Source organism: Ctenocephalides felis, unplaced genomic scaffold (assembly GCF_003426905.1).
Source record: "Ctenocephalides felis isolate EL2017-DRISC unplaced genomic scaffold, ASM342690v1 CF-g0.4_SCAFFOLD_01170, whole genome shotgun sequence".
Lineage (NCBI taxonomy): Eukaryota > Metazoa > Arthropoda > Insecta > Siphonaptera > Pulicidae > Ctenocephalides > Ctenocephalides felis.
In genome coordinates, this window is record NW_020537324.1 from 28,423,890 (window position 1) to 28,449,696 (window position 25,807).

General features: G+C 28.4%; 1 protein-coding gene and 1 non-coding gene across 2 annotated transcripts in view; both read right to left on the bottom strand.

The window, feature by feature from the left end:
- Positions 1-25,512, bottom strand: part of LOC113366311 — a 35,443-nt gene extending 9,931 nt beyond the window's left edge. Inside the window, exons 1-2 of the mRNA XM_026607900.1 lie at positions 25,291-25,512; positions 19,616-19,767 (exon numbers count right to left, since the gene is read on the bottom strand). The gene's annotated coding sequence lies outside the window, so the exon portion shown is untranslated. The remainder of the gene's footprint in view (positions 1-19,615; positions 19,768-25,290) is intronic.
- Positions 18,205-18,276, bottom strand: Trnad-guc. The gene has a single exon. It is a non-coding gene; the product is annotated as a tRNA-Asp (tRNA).
- Positions 25,513-25,807: the final 295 nt, after the last annotated feature.

The window sequence follows — 25,807 nt, forward strand, 5'->3', positions numbered from 1 at the left end:
AGTACGTTTTATATAAGTTCGAATAACATAAAAATTAAAATAAATGATTATTAAAAATGATTTTAAATATTTTTATATAGATATGAATGATACCACATGTCAATACTTCCCACTTCCTCCCTTGAAGTTAATAAATTAATTAATGTTATATTAATATATTTAATATGTTATATTAAAATTATCTTATAAAAGCATCAACAATAACTGGCACGAATTTACTGTTATCAATCTAGTCAAATTAATAACCATAAAAAATAACAATTAAATATTAATTCTAAATATTTCAAAAAGGCAGACATTTTTCAGTCTCATGCTTCTGTTATTTTTTGTCTAAATTATTGATTGTTTTCACTTTTGTTTAATTACATCTTAGCTCTATATATTTAATCATCCGAAAATAAAGAAATTCTGAATAGTTCCTGCAGAAAGCTGCATAAAAAACATAAATAAATATTTTTTTGAAAAAGGCTTGAGTTAAAAAAAAATTAATTATAAACATCAACTTTAATTGATTAGCTTTTATACCCATAGGCATCAGTTACCAGTGACTCTTTTCTTAAAACCGATTTAATGTGGAGCGAACAAAAAATGTTTACAGTTGATTCATTCAAGGAATTTGACTTTTGATTATGGTTACAAAGCAAAGAATGAATGTAAACATAAGCAAATTCTGATTACTCATAAGTTAATGACAAGGAAAAGAATGCGGTTTGGTGATAACGAAGCATGTCCTGTCGATCTATCTGACGAATGAATCATTACACCAGAAGAGAAATAGGGCCAGACATTTCCTTATCTATGGGGCCAGATATAATTTTAACAATTCGGCTCAGTTTACTCAGTTGTTTGTACTAATTTTGGTTTTTACTCATTTTGTAAATTAGGAGTTGACTTTTATATATATATTAGAACAACAGTCAGAAGTATGCGTTCTATAAGCCTAAAACTTCTGGAAGGCACCCCAGTGGCTGACCATTTTCATTCTGATGAGAATATATTAGATATATTTACAACAGCTATATTGCACTATTGCTTCAGGATATTTTCACTTATCATATTTCAGATCTACAACCTTAAGTAAAAATCAGATATCACTACTGCTTGATTTCAAGCTGATTATGGAAGATATTGACTTTTAGAGTAGTACATTGATCTACAGGGCGAATCGAACTCATTCCCGAAGAAGCTGCCTCATCATAATAATATTGGTAATAAAGTGTCGCTTTTATTTTATTGGCTTAGTAACTTCCCGTAAGGTAAATTATAGTGATAGCAAAAAGATCTAAAATGAAAATTTTTGCATATCTTCAGGTTTTGAAGGTATGCAAACCTCTTGGCATACCTTAGAAAAAATTATGTATGTGTGTGTATATGTTTGGATACAATTATTCATCCACGATTTCGGGCGCACGAATCAACCGATTTGAATGATTCAAAAAACATTGAATTTCTATTGATGACAATTCCACCGTTTCAAAGATACTAGGCAAAAAGTGCCAAAAACGGTAATTCAGTTTTTGAGGGAACGGAGTACCAGATTTGAATGATTCAAAAAACATTTTATTTGTATTAAAATGAAGAATTGGTGAAATTTTTGGTAAGAGAGGTCTAGCGGTTTCAGAAGAGAAAGTAAAAACAATTGATATTTGGCGCTCAAAAATGATCATTATACATATGTAAATCAAATTATCAGATATTTGATAAAATTTTTAAATATGAATATTAATTTTGTTGGTTTCCGTACCAAGATTGTTAATTTTTAAAGTTTACTTAAAAGCAAATTTCAAAATTTTCAGAAATGTTTTTTTTTAAATTATTGATTACTGTTTTTTTCCTCGAATATTGAATTCTGGTACGGGAAGTTCCAGCAATTTGCCTTAAGGCACGACTAGTTTTGTAAATGGTTAATTCTCATTTACTTTATATTTTTATAAATGAGGCTTTATTATGGAAAGTGATTATGGTACGTTTCTTCACATATTTTACAGAATTTTATAATTATTATCTCGCAAACATTGCTATTTGAGGACTTGCAAGTATTTTAATCCGATAATCTCTAATATTTCAAACTTCGACAGCTAAGTAATTAGTTCAAGTATTGATTATTGTAATAACAAATAATTAGATATATTGATTTCTTTTTAAAAAATGTCTGATGATTTTTGAATCGTCATTATATATCTGACAACATTTAAATTTCTAATGTTAGAGTTGTGAAACACCAAAAAGTCAAATTGGTGGACGATTCCTCCAAACTTTTTGAAGTGAGATTTTAAAAAAAATATTTCCAAACAATGTTAAGTGGATGTCCACAATCGATAAAGTTTAGAAAAATATCATTATATTACAGATCTTTACTATCAATAAAATATTTATATTTATATTTTTCATACATTTATGGTGGTGCTAGAATGAGTACATTATTTTATGATGTGTAGTATGTTAAGAAAAAACCAATGAAAAGAGCTTTATCCAATTTTTACACATCATAAAAATATTATAATAATAAAAAGGTATTATGTTTATAGATATATCGATACTATATCTAACATCAATACAGTAAGTAGGTGGACATCAATCAATAATTATATAATTAGTATCTTAGATGTTCTTACAAGATTAGTCATCATAATTAACAGTCGCGGAAAAGTACTCGGCTAAAATGAAATTAGCACAAACTGCATAAGCAAAACTAATAAAAACAAAGTTCAAGGATTAAAAAGCATGAATCATTATTGATATCACAAACTATAAAAGCTATATATTTAAAAATATAGCTGTATATTTAAAATCAATTCAAAAACTAGTGGTGTATGGCATCATTCCTTAAGGCATATTGTTGAAACTTCCCGTACCTTAATGAAATATTCGAGTATTATTAAATGTTTTCAAATTGATTATTATAATTATTTGAATTATTACATATAAGTGATGTTTAGAACTTTAGCTAGAATTAGAATTAGAAACCGAAAAATTTTTCGATATTAAAAAAAACATTTTTTTTGTAAATTAACAAAAAGTTAAAAGCAGTCGTTTCGTCAACACAAGCTTTTCAAATCATTCAAATCCGATTTTCAGTTCTCTCAAAAACTGCAATTTTTTTACACATTCAGCTCCGTATCTCCAAAACAGCTGGACCTGCCTTTTCCAAAATCCAATCACCACTTCTCCCCATCCTTACAAATCGAATGATTTTTGGATCATTTAAATCGGTTGATCCGTTCTCTTTTCAGCACTTTCCAAAACCGCTAGACCAAAAACTAATCAGCACATCTCCTTATCAATAGAAATCGATTGCTTTTTGAAATTTTCAAATCGGTTCATCCATTCGCCTACACAAAATTTTCTCCACACACACATCAATTTTTTCTGAGGTATGCCAAAATGTTCAGAAACCGCTCAAATGTGAAGATATGCAAAAATTTTCATTTTCGATTTTTGGCCCATTGATTTTTATATAATACACATGAGTTATTATTTCATAATACAAACTAAGCATTTCACCGCAAATTGAACATTTTTTGTTAAAATTGATAAGTGGATATATTATAATGGACTCAATCCATATTTTCAAGTTACATTGTTCGAGTTAATGGATCTGAATATTGCTTGTTAATAGAAAAGATAAACAGTTTTGCGGAATTTAAATAACGTGTAAATTAAATATTTGTAATTAGTATTTACTTTTAAAGATAAAATTATTTAAATGGTAAACAGGAAGTAGTATGAAGTTTGAATAAAAAAAATTGTCCGTGTGTAATTGTTTAAAAAACCTAGAATAATAAATTTTAAAATTAGTAATTACTTTTAAAAAACTAAAAACATAAAACAATAAATTTGGTGGATAGTCGCTGGTTCCGGGTTCTGGGTTTGATAACCACTTAGGCTATCTCACTATCAAGCTGTAGTGATATCAGATTTTGATTTGAGATGGTTGTGCTTTACAACCCCTTTAACATTGTTTAGATATGATTTGATTTCGCTAATTGGACAGCGATGATTTTATTATACATCGATATTATTTGTACACTTTTTTGTTTTTGTATGTAAAATCATGACATACCTTATCTAACTTAGGGTTAATTTGCTTGGTTTACCATTTTACCCCGTCCATGGGTTAAGAAAGACCAGATGACAAAAATAAAAAAAAACAGCAAAAAAAACACTTTTCTATAATGATTATTAATTAGTTGTGGGCTTTACTGAACATAGTCAGATAGTTGTTTGTTTGATATGTGTTATTTGTTGTGATATAATAGTTTGGTTGGTTTTCACAATATAATTGCTCAAATTCAAATGGAGCTTTGTGCCCCGCCATACCCTATAAGTATACAAAATATTCATATTAATTGTTTAATTTTTATTAGTTTCCTTATTTATTAACTTCTCGTAGGGTATGTTATTGTAATGGGCCGAAAATCGAAATTGAAAATTTTTACATATCTGGACGTTTTGAAGGTTTCTGTACATTTAGGCATACCTCAGAAAAAATGGATGTGTGTGTGTGTATGTATGTATGGATACAATTATTCGTCCACGTTTTCGGGCGCACGGATCAACCGATTTGACAAAGTCAGGTTCAGCCGTTATGGAGATACGGAGCAAAGAGTGCATAAAATAGAAATGGAGTTTTTGAGTGAACGGAGCATCCGATTTGAATGATCTAAAAAACATTCAATTAGTAATGATTGGGAGAAGTGATTAGTAGTTTTTGGCAAAGGCAGGTCCAGCGGTTTCGGAGATACATAGCTAAATATGCAAAAAATGGCAGTTTTTAAGAGAACTAAGCGTCCGATTTGAATGATTTAAAGAACTTTCAGCTTGTTTTAACAAAATAATAGATTTTGGAAAAAAAAATTGTATCATTTTTTTTGTATATCGAAAATAATTCAGATTTTATTTTTAATTCTGACTAAAGATCTAATATACTTTAAACAATAATATACTTTTTTGCAATTCAGTTTATATCATTCTTATGAATATTAGACAATGTTACAATATTTATAATAATCTATTTGAAAACATTCAGTATTCCTCGAACATTTCATAGATTGCAGAATGAAAATAAAAAAAAAATAAAAAAATTCGTTACGGTACGGGAAGTTCCAGCAATTTGCCTTAAGGCACGATGCTATACACCACTATAGTTATATAAACCACTGTGTATGCATACATTCATACATACATCATAAGCCTACACTCTTATTAATAAAAGATATTAAATAATCAATATGAATATATTAAATGTTTAACATATCTTATCTCAAATAATATAATCAAAAGATAATAGAATATCAATTTATAATCAATAGCATTAGTGATAATTTTATAACAATTGAAATTAGCATACCTGCATAAATAATATATCCACAAAACCAAACAAAAATCACCTCACAATATTTTTATGCATATCTACAAACAAATTAAGCACATATTGAAATTTCTTGTAATTCACGTTTACGAGATGACTCAATTAAAATAAGTTTCGAACTAGATTGAATGTGGCACACATTAAACGAAATGCAGCTGTTCGGTGTCACGATGAAGATATATTAGCCGATTTCATTGTCAATGCGAGAAAAGCTTGGGAAATCATTTTAGAAAACGTGTTACATGAGGAATATAGAACAAACGTCTTGTTCCGAGTTCTGACTTGAGACCGCGCGGTGTGCTCAGCCAGACGAATTGGCAATGAAATCGTATGAAATCCGTGATCGTCAAAACTCAAAAGCGAAGCATTGGCACATGTGATTCGGACTTCGGCTAATCAGCACGTAATTACCGATCGGCAAACTCCCTTCCCTCTTCTCTGCCGGGCAGAAATTAAAGCACGCACGGCGATCGTTTCTATTTCATTTATAGTTACTTCATTTCAATATAGATCAAACTGATGAAATTAGCGAGTTGCTATGTAAACAATAACACGAGTGGTGCATGGCATCGTGTTTTAGAGCAGATTGCTGGAACTTCCCGTACCGAAACTTATATTTTTTAAAAAAACTTTAAATTTTTTTTGAAAATTTGAGATTTTTTTATTGAAAACAATTGACGTTTTAACTTTCCGTAGGGTAAGTTAGAGCAATGAGCCAAAATCGGAAATGAACATTTTTGCGTACCTTCACATTTCAAAGGCTTTTGAACATTTTGGCATACCTCAGAAAAAATTAATGTGTGTATTAGCTAAGTAAACTAGTCGGGCGCATGGCATTGTGCCTTAAGGCAAATTGCTGGAACTTCCCGTACCAAAAATTATTTTTTTTAAAAAGATTAACATTTTTGAAAAAAAATTAAATTTAGATTAAAAAATTTGAAAAAAATTAGATTTTTGACAAACTATAAATTTTTGACAAAAACTTCTTTTTTTGAAAAAAAAAGACTTTCTGAAGAAAAATTTATTTTGAAATATTTTGGAAATTCTGTACTTTTTTTCAAAGCAACTGCTTTAACTGCATAGAGACGATATAAAGAAGCGCGTAAGCGCCGCGTCGCCGTCTAACAGATAAACACTGGTACGAAGCCCATAGAAATGTAAACAAAATTTATATTCATTGTTAAAATCTCTATAAAATCTGATAATTTGATGTGCATATGTCTAATGATCATTTTTGACCGCCAAATGGCATTTTTTTTTACTTTTTTTACTAGATCTCCGAAACCGCTAGACTTACATGAAAATTTGATCAGTTCGTCATCTTGTTAATACAAATTTTTTGAATTATTTAATTCGGACGCTCCGTTCTCTTAAAAACTGAGTTACCGTTTTTGGCACTTTGCCCCATATCTTAGGAACGGCTAGACCTGCCTTTGCCAAAATCTAATCAGCACGTCTCCTTATCAATACGAATCGAATGCTTTTGAATTACTCAAATCGCTTCATCCGTGTTCCCGAAATCGTCAACGAAAATTTGTATCCGAACACACACACACACGCACACACACACATACAAAATTTCTAAGGTATGCCAAAATATTCAGAAACCTTTCTTTATGCCAAAAAGCGAAACTTAGAATAAGGCTATGAGTAAAAATTTTTTTTTAATTATATTTCATTTAATATAGTATATGTATTATTATCTATTAATTTAAGTTATGTGCCATTAATATATACAATTGTATAATTGTGTTGTATAAATATAAATGTGTCTGTGTATGTGTAGAGACAATTTTTCGTCGGTGATTTCGGGCGCACAGATTATCCGATTTGAATGGTTCAATAAATTCCTATTGATGAGGAGACGTGCTGATTAGCTTTTGACGAGGACAGATCCAGCGGGGATATGGAGCAAATAGTGCTAAAAATGTCAATTTTTAAAAGAACGGATCAGCCGATTATAATTATCCAAAAAAATATTCGATTCGTAATGATGGAGAGAAGTGGTGATTAGATTTTGGCAAAGTCAGGTCCAGCCGTTTCGGAGATGTAGAGCTAAATATGCAAAAAATGGCAGTTTTTGAGAGACCTGAGAATCCGATTTGAATGATTTAAAAAACTTTCTGCTTGTTTGACCAAACGATTGCTTTTGAAGAAAGATTTTTTTTTATTTTATTTTTTTTTATTTTCAATTTTTTTTTGAATATCGAAAAATAATTTGGATTTTAATTCTAATTCTAGCTAAAGTTCTAAACTTCACTTATATACTACAAATAAATAATTTTAACTTTGCAATTCAGTTTATATAATACTTAGAAATAAAGAACACTAAGAATTTTTATTATATTTCATTATAAATTGGTGTAATTTGTAATATTTTAGACTAAATAATAAAATAATAGAAAAGTATAAATATTTATAAAATATTAGACAATGTTCTTCATTTTAAATCCGATTGATTAAGGTCGGTTTATTTAATTTAATAAAATAAAAATAATTAAAGTTACATTATTTATAATAATCTATTTAAAAACATTTAATATTCCTCGAATGTTTCATTAAGGTACGGGAAGTTACAGCAATTTGCCTTAAGGCACAATGCCATGCATTACCAGTTTCATACTTTTTTTTTACAACTTTTTGAAAATTTTGAATTTTTTTTAAAGTAATCGTGCTGCGTTAGATGCGTAGAGATTAAATATCGAAGCGCGTAAGCGCCTCTTAGCAGTGTAACAGATAAACGTTGGTTTTGAACCCGTAAACGTAAAGTAAACAAAATTTGCACTTATTATTAAAATCTTTATAAAATATCTGATAATTTTATGTACATATATAATTACTTTACTTTAATTACCGCCAAATTACTTTTTTTATTGAATCTCCGAAACCGGTAGACCTGCCTTTCTAGAAATTTAATCAGTTCTTCATTTTATCTTCAAATCCGATGCTCCATTCTCTCAAAAACTTAATTACTATTTTTTGCATTTTTCCCGGCATCTTCAAAACGCCTAGACCTGCCTTTGCCAAAAACTAATCAGCACGCTTCCTTATTAATAGCAATCGAAAGTTTTTTGAACCATTGAAATCGGTTGATCCGTGTTCTCAAAATTGTCGACGAAAAATTGTATTCGCACATACATACGCGCCACACATACATACATACACACACATTATATCGATTTTTCTGCAATTACCATAACTTACCCTGTGATACAAATTAGTATTTTTCAGTCAACATTTTCGGTATTCAAAATAAAAAACCGAAACACAAATATTGGAAAATTTGATAGCAGCATTTTTAATAGTTTTAATTATTTAAATTATTAAGTATTTATTTATTATATATGAATTTATAGTGTTCATTCATTCAATGTATTCATTCCAAATTGCATACAATTTATGAGAGTACAACAGAACTCTATGATATTTAATTGGCACTTATCTACTGAAACAAAGTAATTATTTCTGAAACGCTTAAGAAACAAAGAAATTATGTCTGAATGGAAATCATTTTAAGATTAATGTTGCAATATAATTTATATTAGTTAAACTTTTGTGGAAGGCTCTTCACAAAGAAAATTAAATCAGATTTCACTTATGTACAATCAATAAGGAAGGAACTTTAACTCATTGCTTAAAGTCCAATAAAATATAATAGGATATAATAAAATATATTTTTTGAATGCTCACAATGAAATCAGGAAACTAATTAAAAATAGAATGAAATTTTATTTAATCGGCAATTTTAAATAATAATTCATTATTATCTAGTATATTCACGGTTCCAGAATAAAAACCGGCAGTAAATAACTTGATGTTATTTTTTTAACTTTTGAAGTTCACTGTTTCATTCATGCAAATAATTTAATTTCGACGTGACATAGTATTTTTTACTTAATAAGCAATTAAAAATCCTTTAACACGTTCTAGTTTTTAGTAAACAAGTATATTGTTAAAAACAAAGCAATGCCAAAGCGACAAGGTAATTTTTTTAACAATGAGATCTTTAATGACTGTACATTTATGTGCCATAGTGTGTTATGTAAATTGTTATTAAATTTTACGTATGCTTATGTATTATTGTTTTGAAAAGCTGCTTTTATATGAGGCGGTTAATACCTCATACATATAATAGTTAAAAATTCCAAAACAGTAATTGCAATTCATATACAATTCATTTCATTTCAACCAAACATGTCGCACATAATTTATATTGATAATTGTGAAATTAACAATGTTAATTAAAAATTATTTTTTATTTTTATTTTTGAAACGTTTAAAGATATTATTAATGTTAAATTTTTAATTAAATTATTTTTTTGTATCATTACTTAAAATTTTTTAACATTGTTAATAAGTTATAGTAATTGCAATTGGAAATGCTTTTTTTATATCATTACGTTTCATAGATTTCTGAACATTTTGGCATACCTTAGAAAAAATGGATGTATGTGTGTGTGTATGTTCGGATACAATTTTTTGACGCCGATTTTGGGAACCGATTTCAATGATTCAAAAAACACTCGATTCCTATTGATAAGGAGACGTACTGATTAGTTTTTGGTGAACATCGGCCAGACCCTTTCTTCGTAATTATTTAAATTTAGATTTGTTTGTTAAGAATATTATGTTTCTACGACAAGTCCTCTTCCTCCTTAAGATAATGTCTTTAGGACAATCTTTTTAGGACAATCATAATTATTTTTATAAATAATGTTAAAATATTATAATTTTTACTAAATGAGCTTTTTAATATAAATAAATGTTACATGATATTTCCAACTGTTTTTTAAGCTGAAAATAATATTTAATTTATATATTATGTTAATAATTTGTTTAAAAGCAATTGGAAATTCCTGAAGACAATAGTTCGTTACAAGACACGTTTGAGGTCATTAAATTTTTAAAATTTGTTAAAGTTTGGAATAATGACAATAGTCAAGTACATAATATTATGATTGACGTGTTAAAGTATTAAACATTTTAACAAACAAATTATTCAATTACATGATATTAAATGACTCATTTAGATAATAAAATCAATGAATTATTTATCGCAGTATTTATTGCTATAATATCTAATTCCTATTTTCTTGTCAATTAATCTGCTCGTCACATTATATGTTAATCATAATATGTATATAAAATGAAAATTTCATAAAAAATAGGATAAATCGTTCAAACAAACAGTTGATCAACAGCAGCACAATTAATTATTTAATAAATTAAATTAATAATTTATATTGAGATGCATAAGAACGAAACTTTTACTACAAGTTATGCATGTTACATAGAGAAGAGAATCCACATCCTAGTATGATTTACAAGTTTTTTTAAAATCATAATATATTTGAACAACATCACGTGTAATTATGTTTTACCTGATTTGAAAAAAAAACAAATATTTTACAATTTTTCTCGTAACTATCACGGTGGGGAAAGGGGGGCTAATTTTGATATCACCACGAATCACCAAGGGGGAGTCCAAAAATCCTTAAAAAATTGATCATGTGTATAATGAACGCCACCATCCACAAGGGTTATGAAATAAAAAAAAAATTATATACAAATATATAAGTTCTATTCTATATTATAGGAGTTTTGAGATCGTATTCTTATAATAGAAATTCTTCTATTATCTTTCCATATATTTTTCTGTTTTCAAAAGAATCATAAATTGTAATCCAATTTTTCGCAATTCTATAGATGTACTTCAACAAAAGTTTTGTTTCTAGGCTACTAGATATCGATTAGCGGATCATGAAGTATGTATATAGAAAGTTCTCAAAGTTTCCAATACCTGGCACCTTATATAACATTTCATTAACTACATATATAACACGAGTTTTTTTTTAATATTACAAACGTCAATAGCAACGTGAAACGCTTTTATTATCAGGAAATTTGTTAGTTATCAGTTTAAAATTATAAGCAAACGCGAACTCTATTACTTCAATTACGGTATATGTGCTAATATGAATAACAGTCTTGTAAATATTGTTGCTATTTCTTTATCTAGAATGAATAATGATAATAAGGTAGCACTTCGACGAAGAAACACGTTTTCGAATTTAAATTTATATTAATAAATAATATATGTACATTTTTAAACAATAAAAATATACAATTTATTTACAATAAATAATTTATTTAAATGCATAATTTAATTTAATTTAAAAATGCTTTATGTAAAGAACAATATTGATGGGCGTTTAAGTCACATAATTAGAGATATTTATTTATGATCTGTGCATTTGTTTTGATTTATAAAAAATATATTTCTGGTTCATTCTTAATATACTTTTTTAGAATTTACGTCTGTGGTAGGAAAGACTGGGTACGGTTGTGCCAGGGTTCGGTTGTGACAATCGTCACAACAGCTAAACTATACTGATTCTGAGATAGGGTCCAAAGCGAGAAAGATGAAGTATGTTTGTTCGAACAAGTTTCTCATTATTGTTTTCGCTTTTAAAGTGTCAAAAGAAAGTTTTCTTATAAGTTTTTTCACATGGACAGTTGTTCAAATTACCATTTATTTTACTTTTCTCCCATTTAGCAGGTATATAAACAAAATTATTGCAGATCAAAAAAAAATTGGACAACCTATATATTATTAACTTTCCGTAGGGTAAATTATAGTAATCGCAAAAAATCGAAAATGAAAATTTTTGCATATCTTTACGTTTCAAAGGTTTCTGAACATTTTAGCATACGTCAGACAAAATGGATGTATGTGTGTGTTTAGTATGTATGTATGTTTGGATACAATTTTTCGTCTACGATTTCGGGCGCACAAATAAACCGATTTCAATGATTAAAAAAGCATTCCATTACTACTGATAAGGAGACGTACAGATTAGTTTTTGGCAAAAGCGGATTCAGTCGTTCGGAAGATACGGGACAAAAAGTGCCAAAAATGGTAATTCAATTTTTGAGAAACCGAGCGCCCGATTTGAATGATTTAAAAAACATTTTATTTGTGTTGGCAAAATGAAGAACTGATAAAATTTTTGGGAAGGCAGGTCTATCGGTTTGGGAGATCCAATAAAAAAAGTGAAAAAATGCCATTTGGCGGATAAAAATGATGATTAGACATATGAACATCAAACTATCACATATTTTCTAAATATTTTAATAATAGGGACAGATTTTATTTACTTTTCTATGGGTAACGCACCAATAATTATCAATTACCAATTTTCGAACTAGTTCGTTTCTGCCGTTTAACTGCGTCGCAGCGCCCACGCGCTTTAATATTTCGTTTCTACGCAGCTGAAGTATCACAATTGCTTTGAAAAAAAGTTCAAAATTTCCAAAATATTTCAAAGTATATAAATGAAATTTTTCAGAAAGGTCAATTATTTTCAAAAATTTTAAAAATGTCAAAAATCGATTTTTTGAGGGTTCTAAAGGAGCCAGTGGGTCAGAGACATGAGTTTTCACTTAGAAATATAGATAAAAATATGGCTCCGAGTGCAAATAGTCCTTACCTGGCACTGCTGCATCAAAAAAATTTCATCACTATTTCAAAAATTGTAATATGTAATAAAAAAACATCACATAAAGATGAAAACATTTCATTTTTGGTACGGGAAGTTCCAGCGATTTGTCTTAAGGCACGATGCCATGCAATACTAGTTTGGAATATTAATTATAAATATACAGCGGCATTGGTTTTGTATAAAATTTATTGGTTTAAATTTTATTTATGACTATGGAATGCTTTCTAATTTTTTTATTATATGCAGCAATTAACAGCAAATGCGCACGTTAATGGTATTTCTGAGTTTTAACTCACGGCAATGTGCGTTTTTTATATTTATAGACATATCTATCATTAAACTGTTACATCAGTTAAAATTATTTATATTATAAAGCTCATTTGTCAAGCAGGAGGTAAAATGCAAGGAACACCCGCAACTAAAATTAGCCGTACCTTAAAATAGTTAAAGATACCTCTACGATGACTATTTATATTGTATTTAACAATGATAATTCTATTTTCGAACTAGTTCGTTCTGCCGTCAAAGTGCTAATGAATAATAAACATAAAATCTAACAAATATTGAAATATAGTCCGACAAACATCGCTTCGTTTGACGCAGATCAAATTAACTTTTCCATTTGAATGATTAAGCGGTGTTTGCAATCTAATCATTCCGAGTTTGTTTTACAAATAAACATAAAATCAGCGAGCACTTATTAAATACAATTGAAAAGCAATAATTCCATTGTTTAAAAAATTCGATATTGATGACGAGGGAGCACCAATGGCGACTGTCGCATCGATTGCTATACTGACAAAACAATGCCGTTTTAGTTATAAATATCCGAACACGAAAGGATTGCTAGGAAATCGATAACAAAACATTTGTTCTTTATTGTCAAGAAGACAATGATAAGTTACCGGTGACTGGGTCTATAATATATTTTTACTTTGAAAACTTTGCATGTCTTTTAATGAGCTCGCCTGCAGGCTGGTGGTTAGATCTATGAGATTTGAAATAGAGGTTCCAGGTTCTATGCCCGCCTCGATATCAAGAAGTAAAGACATCAGTTTTCACTTGAAAATACAGTTAGAAATATGTCTCTAAGTGAAAATAGTCCTTACCTGGCATTGCTGCATTAACAAATAAATTTTATCACCGTTTCAAAAATTGTAATAATAAAAAAAATAACATGAAGATGAGACAACTGTTAGGATTGCCATCTATAAAACCAAAATATAGTTAGTTAAGGAGTCAGGGGTACTTGGAATTTTTAAAAAATCTATTTTTATTTTTTTGCATTTTCATTAAGTGTAATATCTTGAAAATGTTCTCTGAAAATTTCAAGTTGATCCGATGATTACTTTTTGAGTTATTGGATTCTAATCAGCGCGCTGACGCAAGTGGAGAGCTCGATACTTATACTCAAGATTATTCTCCCTCACCTCCTGATGTTTTAAAAGCTTTTAAACCGATTTACGACGATCTCAGCAATGATAATTTACTTTCAAGATGTGTAGTTCAAGATTGAATCCATAATCAGAAAAAATTAAAAGCTTCAACCAACTAGTGTAAAAAATATGCCTAAAAACCGTGAATACTAGTTCTACTATCGTACAAATTGCTGAATACATATACATAATCATTATTATTGATTATGAATATCCTAGGACGTAATTGTGGGTATAATTCCCATTGGTATGCTGAAAAATTGGATGCTGCACGTGTGAAAGTGGCAGATCAGCGCGCCAACGAAAACATTCAGGAGGCCAGAATGCTTCGTAGGCAACAGCAAATGGAAATTTTGGAAACTTGCACAATGACTTATGAACTATTATTTGGCCCTGAAATAGATGGCATGGTTTAAGTAATTCAATAATTCGAATTTCTGTACGTAAATCCAATGTGAAACCTTAAACGCGTTTTTCTCAAAACTACGTTTTTGAACCTGTGACCACTGTAACTCAAAAACCGCTTAGTATATTTTATTGAAATTTATACATAAATAAACTCGGGCCTGATCGAAGTATTTTTATTTTTTCAAAAAATTCAATTTTTTGTTGTACAAAAAATGGCAGGTTTTGAAAGAACTAAGCATCAGATTTAAATGATTCAAAAAACTTTTTGCTTGTTTTGACAAAATAATTGCTTTTGGAAAAAACAATATTTCAAAATTCTTTGGGTCAATGTACGGGACATCAGAATTCACTTTAGAGGTATGGTTTCTTCAGTAAAGTATCTTATTTTGATCCCTAGTATCCGAAAATCATATGTGCCTAAGTGACCTTAAAATCGACCCGCCCTAATATATGTATATACATGTGTGTGTGTGTGTGTGTGTGAATGTGAAACCGTACCTTGATTTGCAAAATTGATAAAAAAATGATTGTTACATAGCTGTTTGGATGAAAGATATGTACTTTAAAGAAAAGCCGACGAAAGCTGTCTAGAGTGTTTTGAATTGTGACATAGAGAAAAATTGATAAGACAAAAGTGTTTGACAAAGTCATGTATGAAGAAATAATTCAAAGAATCCGAGAACAAAGAGCTCGAATAGATTCGATCATGAAACGCCAAAAATTTGACGAATTGCAAAAAGAGGGTTTACAAGACAATGTAAAAGGTAAAAGCAAATGACTAAAAGAGCTGATAAAAATAGAGAACTTAGATATGATATGTCAGAAGAAGGTATCTTCCTGCAATAAATCGTACATAATAATGAAACTCGGTATTATGTTATATTACGTTAGGTACGCAAAAACTCAAAAACGGCTAAACCGATTTGTCCAGTTTTAGTCTTGAAATATTTGTGCTAATCTAGAGATTGTGGAAAAGGTGAGAAATTATTTCAAAACTGCATAGAAACTTTACATTTTTAATTTAATTTTTTTGTAAAAGCTTAATTTAAAATGAAACAATGGACGGCGACTCATACGTCAAATGTCAAATGATTTTGAAAAATTATGTACAAGTAAATTTAATAGAATGTTTTAGATGTATATGATTTAATTGTAGTAAGATCTATTTATACACAAAAACATTATTAAATAGGTCACAAGTGCTATTAGAAACTCAAGATATGAACTTATTTCAAGGGTTAATAAATGTCCTTTTTTAAAAATCTTTTCTTTTCAAAGTCTGTACTCTGAAAAAAGTCATATGTATAATTTTGTACTCATTTAATATTTTCTAGATTATATTATTATTTTATTTAGGTTATTTAAATTAAGATCCTAAATTTGGAATCGATCGAGGAGACATTTTGCCGAATTGTTGTCTATTATAACTTATTTCGAGTTATAATACACAACAATTTAAATAAGAAAATTCTGCTGATCTTCTGGAATAAAATATTTTGAAACCTGGTTATATAGCTCGCATTACATCAAATATATCAATAATTCCATAATTTTTTTTGGATATTCTAGAAAGTGTTTACAAATATCTTATTGTACCACGCCGTTTGCCGAATCAGCTAGTTCAAAATAAAAATAGAGATCGAAATTAAATTAAAATATAATATAAAAGACTAATTTGTAATAATAATTTATATGTATTTTGTACATACATGCACACTGCACAGGTATGTATAGATGTGTATGAACATATATAAAATAAATTATCATGAGGTAAATTCCTGCTATTGATTCCGGTCACGATATAATATGCAAATAGAAGTTGGACTTAATATAATGCTATCAAACATCATTTTATGGGCGCTATATAGAGACAAGATAGATTAAATTTTAGTTTTTTATTCCACACGATAGGCGACGTTCCAATGCCTATCTCATTGACCTCGTCCTTAATATGGTTTATTTCTTATTTATTCGAATTTAGCAATAAAATCTAAATAACATTTTGAAATCGCAAAATCATGAATTTGAACAAAAATTACGTGAAGTAGACGTACCCGACGACTGAAATGAGATGAAATTGACGGTGATGTTGCTAAAAATATCAATGAGTAATTTGTAGTACATAACAGTATGATAAAATATGCGAATGTAGAGATGCATCACAATATTTTAAAACTTTGTGATGTTTTACAAAATGATTTCAACTTTATATTTTTCAATGGTCATTATTATAAAAAAATAGTTTATATTACACATACAAAACATTTTAACTGAATAGAACCGCAATGCTGAACAAACATTATAACGTTTTTTAAAGAAAAACATTACTATAGGCAAAAAACTGGTACAGGACTGGATAAAGTTATGGATGATACAAAACAAGAGGTCACAGGGTCGAAAAACTAAAATTAAGATAACAAGATATTCATGAATATATAATAAACTACTTTTACATAACATTTTAACGCTGTTTTTTCTTCTTCCTTTGTTGACAAAATTTCTGCATTAAAAAAACTATGTTTAAAATTTTATGTTCGCAAAATTAAAAGTCACCGGTGAAGAATCCTAGTATTAAAAATATTTTTTTTTTACATTTGTGAATTACAATCTGTCGTTCTTATACAACATTCAGTAATTTTGATGTAGTATTCAAAATATGTTCATGGAAGATGCAGATAAATCGTACCACATGATTTGAATAACAAAATTTGAAAACATATTTTTGTCTAGCCAAATGGAGTACGTGTTTCATTTACCTAAAAGATAGCACCACACCTCAAGGTAGAACATAGCCTTCAGATATATGATCTATCTGATTCCTTGCAACTAATAATTAACTTGTAAAAGCAAAACCATTTTCAAAATAAACAGTAGAATATGTTCTTTCAATAGGTACATTTTAATTTTTCTTAATTAAGTAATACAATATTTTGGAAAGTTCATGCAACTTGCCTTAAGATAAAATGCCACTTACAACTACCTATTTTATACAGTCATATAGCCTCAAATTATTCTAAATTACAGAACATTTTAGAATATAACTTTGTTGGACTGTTGGACTCTGAACCCAGAAGACTGAAGAAGCAACCACCAGATCTTTTTTTAGTAATTAGTGATCCTCATTGGAGGTTATCTACCATGCCAACTTTTTATACTCAAGTAAAATACTTGAGTTAATATTGAACCAAACAGCCATAGAACAACAATAAATTCTGATTACTGTTAACAATGTTAACATACATAGCAATGTTAAAATACATAGTAATTTCGGATTCGCGAGTGGAAAGGGTTAAAAAAAATATTGTAACAAATTCGAATGAAAAGATTATTGAAAGCTGTTGGAGTTGGAGTAGGTTGTGAGCTTGGGGCTAAGTTCGAAATTAAAACAAAAAAACAAAAAAAATATTTTAAGATTCAGCTGTTATATTTCTATTTTCAAGCTAAAAAGTTTCATAAAGATTTTTCGAATTGTTTACAAAAATAAATCCTCCCCGGCGGGGAATCGAACCCCGGTCTCCCGCGTGACAGGCGGGGATACTGACCACTATACTACCGAGGACATGGAGAAATGAAAGAAACAATTTTAGTATTTTAGAATAGATTTCCACACTTAATTCGTCTAAATTCTGAATGTTTTATAATGCACAATGAACCAATTAATAAATCTTGATAAAAATAATATTTAAAATCGATGATAGGCGAAGGCTGTGTGATCCCTTAAGGTACGGGACTATCTTCTAAGTAAATGAATCACGTACTCCATTTGGCTAGACCACGGCTTCTTAAACTATGGGTAACTTGGGAAAATCGTGGGGTCACGGGAGATTTTAATGTCAAATATTTATATCATTTTATAACATCACGTATGACATTTTATAACTTTATGTATGTTCTCAATGAATTGTCAAAGAATGTAGTTTCAAATGTATATGTAGATTGTTACAAACTAATGAATTATTCAAAAATATTAATTTTTTTTATATGTGTGACGTCGTCAAAAAACTCTCAATCATAAACGGTGTCGCCCAGAAACACGCAATCGTAAATCGGGTTGAGAAGGACATAAGTTTAAAAAGGTCTGGGCTAGACCATAAGTTTTCCAAACTTTTTTATCCACTTGTACTTTGCCATGAACCCCCTATTTACTCTATATCGATTTTTTTATAAATTTATAACTTCAATATTCAATATTTAAATAAAAATACGTGATACTTGTGCACAAAAATTGAATTTAAAATAATAACAAAAAAATGAAACAATCGAAAAGTAAATTTACAACCGAAACAATCAAAAAGTAATTAACAACATTTGGCAACAACTTTTTAAGGTTTAATATGGGTTTAATCTTACATGACCCGGCTAATGATGTCCAGTCTATATCTTTTTCTGTTAAGAGATCACTATTTTACTAACTATTAAATTGCTTTTAATCATTTTTTTATATTGAAATTTTGTCAACAAAAGAACTGTATAAAATGTTATGTAAAAGTAGTTTATTACGAATTCTTGAATATTTGTTGTTATTTGTATAATTTAAGTTTTTTGACCTTGTGACCTCTTGTTTTATATCAACCATAATTATACCAGTCCTGTACCAGTTTTTTGCCTATAGTAATGTTTTTTCTTTAAAAAAATTTTACTATGTTTGTTTAACCTTCGGATTCTATTTAGTTAAGATATTTTACATGTCTATATGTAAAATATTTGTTTATAATACAAAATTATTCGTTGAAACAATGACCATTGTAAAATGTGGAAAATTTTAGATTAATTTATAAATCTTAGTCTTAGAAGAACTTACTCAAATATCTCAACATCAAAGTTAACTATTCTAACATATATATATATATATATATATATATATATATTTGTTTATATAAAAAACATAATTGACAAACCTTGTTGTGCGCCAGTTTGGCCGCGTAAGCGTCGCCACTGTTGGCGGCTTCGAAATCAGCTGGGAAGTTGTTTGAGAAGATAATTGTGAAAAGTCCGTTGGCATAGTATTTACTACGCCACACTCACACTCCGGGAAATTCGTAAAAAAGCTCTAGAAAATGAAAACAAAATATATGTCTGAGTTTTACATTATACACATTAACACTGAAGTACAGTGTAGTTAATTTTGAGGCAATATTTTCTAAATAATAAAGAATATACATAATTTACTCCGTCTTTTCGTATTATTAACCATTTTATTATGAGTATTTGTTATACTAATACTTTCAGATTTTCCAATCATTATCGATTAAATTGCGCTCGCTCATAGGTAAGCGGCTAGAACGTCTAAACCTAAATCTAAGGTGTCTCGGGTTCGATCCCACTTCGAGCAGCATGTTGTCCAGCAGTAGTGACGATGGTTTTCATTTGGAAATACAGATAGCAATATGTTTCCAAATGAAAATAACCCTGATCCGGAATTGGTGCATCGATAAATATTGGCCCTATTACAGGCATTGTAATAATAATATGTTACTGAGAGATGGGACATGGGACAACTGTTTGGGTTACCATCTGTAGAACCGAATAGTATTACGTCAAAATTATCCCAACATCTTATAGGACTCTTAAATTCTGACTGCTGAATTATGACAAAAAAATCGATAAAATTGTATTCGAAAATATAAAATTACTCTTAACAATCACAATTTACAACTTAACTCTGACTTGTGAGTGATAAATTGGCAAATTTCGTCACACTCAGTGAATCGTATGTCGACTATAGATGACGCTCGTAGCAAAAGGGTTAATTATTGCTTATTAATTCTGAGATTTTTTAAATATATATTTTGGATACTAAAATAGAAAATTTATGTTAAGTAAAAATAAATACATCATATAACAATTTTGAATAATGTTTATTGGTAATATGGTAACACTCGCGATGCACACTTTTATTAGTGTCGACCATTATACACATTTATATAATAATAAATAATTTATAATAGCATTAAAAATATGTGTAATATTTAAAAGCAATAATGTAATTAAAGTCATACTTCAAATATGACATGATCGGTTTGTCATTGTAATTAGCATTAAAAATATAATTATTATGAAGAATCAAAAAACTATGAAATAATATTTGTTTCTATTTAATCTTTCCTTAAGGATATTAAACATGCTTATAATGAAGATAATATTATCTAGTCTGCTATTGTATATAAAGCTGTAAAATAATATTTGTTTCTATTTAGTCTTTGTTTAAATGTATTAGCCATGCATAATATAATGAAGATAATATTATCTAGTCAGTCTGATAAATTTTGTATTCACTTATAATTAAATGTAATTAAATATTTAACCGTAAATATTTATATTTCACAGTTGAGAGTTATTTAATTATAAACAAATATTTAAATAGATCAAAACATCTAGCAAAATATTCAGGTAATTACTAGTATAGTTAACGAGTATGTAAAGATCATATATGCTACATATTGAAGTCACGGTTATATTAAAAATAGACTGAAACCTGTAAAAAGACGTTCGGACAAATCTACAAAAATATACTCATTGTCAGATTCAATTATATTTTAGAAATGAACGTGTTATACGTGTTTCGCATTAGAAATTCTCAAGTCGCAATGGTAAATAAAAACTTCTGCAAATAAAAATAATGTAGTTGCTCATTCACATAATTGGAATTAAATAATTTTAAATATCACCACGTATCACCAAGGAGGAGAGGAAGTCCAAAAATCCTTAAAAAAATCGATCACGTGATTAATGGACGCCCCCTGAGTGCATACAAAATAATATAACAAACAACAAAATACTATCTTATTTTTATAAGACGGAGTACAAAGCTCCAGTTTGACTTATTTAAGCAATTAAACGGTGAAAACCAAACCTACTGCATCACAACAAATAACACATATCAAACAAACAACTTCTCCTAACAACTAATTGAAAAACTATGTTTTTTCTATTTTTCAAAAAATTGTCACTTGGTTTTTACCCCAAAGGTGAAGTTTATTGAAATACAATTATTATAAATAAAGTGAAAATAACTTCTGTTTGAAATATTTTATGGCCACATTTTTACATAAAGATCGCATTGCATACAACCATCATATGGAAAGTCAGAAGAAGAGTTGGAATTCCTTTTAATTTAATTTATCTTTTGTAAAGTTGCTTATTTTACATTTTTATTTACTACTTTTTTATTGTTTACACCTCGCCAGTATAAATGTTTAAATGGTACCTTTTTACCACAACCACATGTAAGATATAATAGAGGTTATGTAAAAATTGAAATTGAATCTAACTTAAAAATAACAATAAATCTTAGAAAACAATTAACAAATATTTAAAAATCATATTCAGGTATCGTAAATTAACCCTTTGGACTCGGATGCCGCCACTCCGGCTACAAAATACATATAAATTCCAGAATTCCCGAGTGGAAAGGGTTGACTATCAAAAAAAAAAAACTTACGTTACCAAATTGACAATGTGGCCGTTATTTCTCGCGGTAGCCTGATTTAAGGCTGGTTACATATTTTTTGACCTTTACATTCAAATAACGTTGTTAAAAATTCCTGACTTTACTCGTTTTTGAGATAATAGTAGTGGGTCTTTTTACCCGCCCAGCTCTGTCCTACTAAAAGAAAGCGCTATTGCTAAATAGTTACAATAAATTGAAATATTATATTACAATTTTTATTATTCAAAAAAAAAATCAAATTTATCAACGATTTACCACAAAACCGCAGATTTTTTAGTTCAGATGCAAAAATAATGACGAATGACAGTGTAGTTGTATACAATGCTTGTGTATAAGAATCATTAATTAACACATAAAATATATTATAAATAATAATCAGACAAGCGTCATAATTTGTCAAACAATATGTAATTAATTACACATACAATATATGTAATATATATATATGTATGTATATATAATATATTGTATATATCAATTAGCACATGGAGTTGTTTTATCTTAATTGAATTCGAGTTAAAACGGGCAGCACGCACGTTTCGATAAAAACATGTTGTAACAATTAATAACATGTTTAATATTACATCGCGTGCATATGAAAGCATTTGCACTCATTTAAATAATTATAATTATTCTTAAGCTTTATCTATACTGCTGTGGTGTATTCGGATTTTTTCGCTAAACTTTTTTTCAACATAAAAAAATCCGATTTGCTAATTAAATTAGCAAATTTAAAATTTGCTGCATGAAATTTAAAAAATTTTCGTCCACGTTTTAGCCAAAAGTACTGACTCGATTTTGAAAATTCTAAAGAATTATTTGGGAAACGTGCTAATTAGTTTTGGACAAAGATCGGCCGAGCTGTTCCTTCGTAATTAACTTTTGAAAACTTTTTTCGATGAAATTATTTATGTTGATAGACATCGTGCAGTTGAAAATTTCATATAAATATCTAAATCTCAATTTCGGTTGATTAAGTCAATTTTTACAATATTTCAACAAGTTCATGCAACTTGTCTTAACGCAAAATACCACTTTCAACTAGTTAAATATTGAGTTATGATATAATTTTTAAAAGTATTTTAACATATTAACATATAATCATATCATATAACATATAATCAAGTAATTGTGAATATTTTCTTTGAATTGTGTTTCACAATATAATAATTCATAAATAGAATACAAATAAATTAATATTACTATATAAAGGGATATAATATTGAAAGCACAATTCAATTTAAACAATTATATAAAAATATAAGTGTTGGTTTGTTTATATCTAATCAAGATCATATTTCTTGATAGATATTCTGAAGATTGAAAGTTCTTATTTTCGAAACGCCAATAAAAAATAAAAATCTTTTTGCTTTTTTACTACTATTGGCATCTTTGTTCCAATATATATATATATATATATATATATATATATATATATATAATATATATTTACATATTATATGAATATGGTTCAAAATTTAAGAACCACAATATCATGATTTAATGATGTCCCAAAATAACAAATCTGTTCTACACATGGCCATTTCTCTACAAACCAGAATAAAATTTACGAATGGATGCATTGAAAATATTTATAATCGCAGAAACTGATGCAAATATAGATCAAATATCATGAAAAATATTATACGTGAGAAAATTTATTAAACTAAAAAAAAATCTTTAGAATAAAGAGTTTTAGGAATAAGGCTCAAATCCTTGCATTTACTTATTGAAAAAATAATGAACAGTTTAAAATTTGTATTATAAATATAAACAACAGATGGATATTTCAAGAATGGATGTATTGAAAATATTTATAAACTCAGTAATTATTGCAAATATGTTTTAAATATCGTACAAAATATTACATGTCATATATATTTTATAAATACAAAAAATATTAAATTAATAAAGATTTCAAACAAGAAATTACAAGTCCTTTCATTCACTCATTGGAACACAGTTTGAAATTAGCATTACAAATAAAAATTTATATACAAATTTGATCTGTATACAAGTTTTGTTATATAAATACAAAGAAAATTCTTTTTGTTATGCATAAAATTTAATATACTGAATTATTAACTTCCCGCAGGGTAAGTTATAGTAATGAGTCAAAAATTAAAAATAAAAATTTTCGCATATCTTCACGTTTCAGAGGTTTCTCAACATTTTGGTATATCTAAAAAAAATGGATGTGTGTCTGCATTTTTTCGTCCACATTTTGTGTGTCTGCATTTTTTCGTCCACGTTTTCAGGCGCATGGATCAACCGATTTGAATAGTTCAAAAAACATTCGATTCCTATTGATAGGAAAATGTGCTGATTAATTTTTGGCAAAGGTAGGTTCAGCCGTTACGGAGATACCGAGGAAAGAACAAAGAAAATAGAAATCGAATTTTTGAGGGAACGGACCATCAAATTTGAATGATCTAAAAACATTCAATTAGTAATGATTGGGAGAAGTGGTTATTAGTTTTTGGCAAAGGCAGGTCCAGCCATTTCGAAGATACAGAGCTAAATGTGCAAAAAATGACAGTTTTTGAGAGAACTAAGTGTCCGATTTAAATGATTCGAAAAACTTTCTGCTCGTTTTAACAAAATAATTGATTTTGGAAAAAAAATTTTTTTTTGTATATCGAAAATAATTCAGATTTCCTTTTTATTTCTGACTATAGTTCTAATATACTTTAAACAAATAATTTCAACTTTGCAATTCAGTTTATATAATTCTTATAAATATTATTTAAATTTTTAAATAAAATATATATTTTATTTATATTTTTAAATATTATACAATGTTACAATATTTATAATAATCTATTCGAAAACATTTAATATTCCTCGAACATTTCGTTACGGTACAGGAAGTTCCAGCAATTTGCCTTAAGGCGTGATGCCACACACGACACTAGTTTACAACTAAAATTGTGTATATGTACTAGGTTTGGTATACAAATAAGAGAAGATATTTGTAGAATTTAAATAATGAATCATTTTCTTATTTTTGTGAGATTGTAAACAAAAAATTTTAGTTCCTTATTTTGAAAAAAAATCATAAAAAATGATAATTTTTTTTATTTATAATAGATTATTTTATAAAATATATGATAAAATGCTTACTATTCAAAAATATCCTGTCTAATTGATATGCATGAAGATATAGATAAAACTCGCAACCGTCCGAAGAATTTTCATACTATTTCTGTCGCAGCACTGGCAATGACAACATCGTGCGAGCACATGAAATTTATTCAAAGGCAACGGAGCACAAACACTTTTTTACAAATTTACATGACACCCGAATAAAATTAATATCACAACGACTTTGAGCACTAAAAGTCTAAACTAAATTGTTCGATGTACAGTTCGTGAATGTTTTGATTCGATGAACAAAAGCGAGTTAGTCGTCGAATCGACTTGCCATCCCTGTATGAGCGTCGAATGACAGACATAATGTTCTCTGCCATCTGCTGAATATTCGATCACTCACTCGAGGCGTGATTCGAACATTACGAGGAGGCATAGACACACTATCCACACATGCATTTCAGTAATAATAAATATTTACAATTATTTCACATTCCTTCGTACATTGCACACATTGTGCAATCCAATCGTTTCTTTAGATCAATGGATT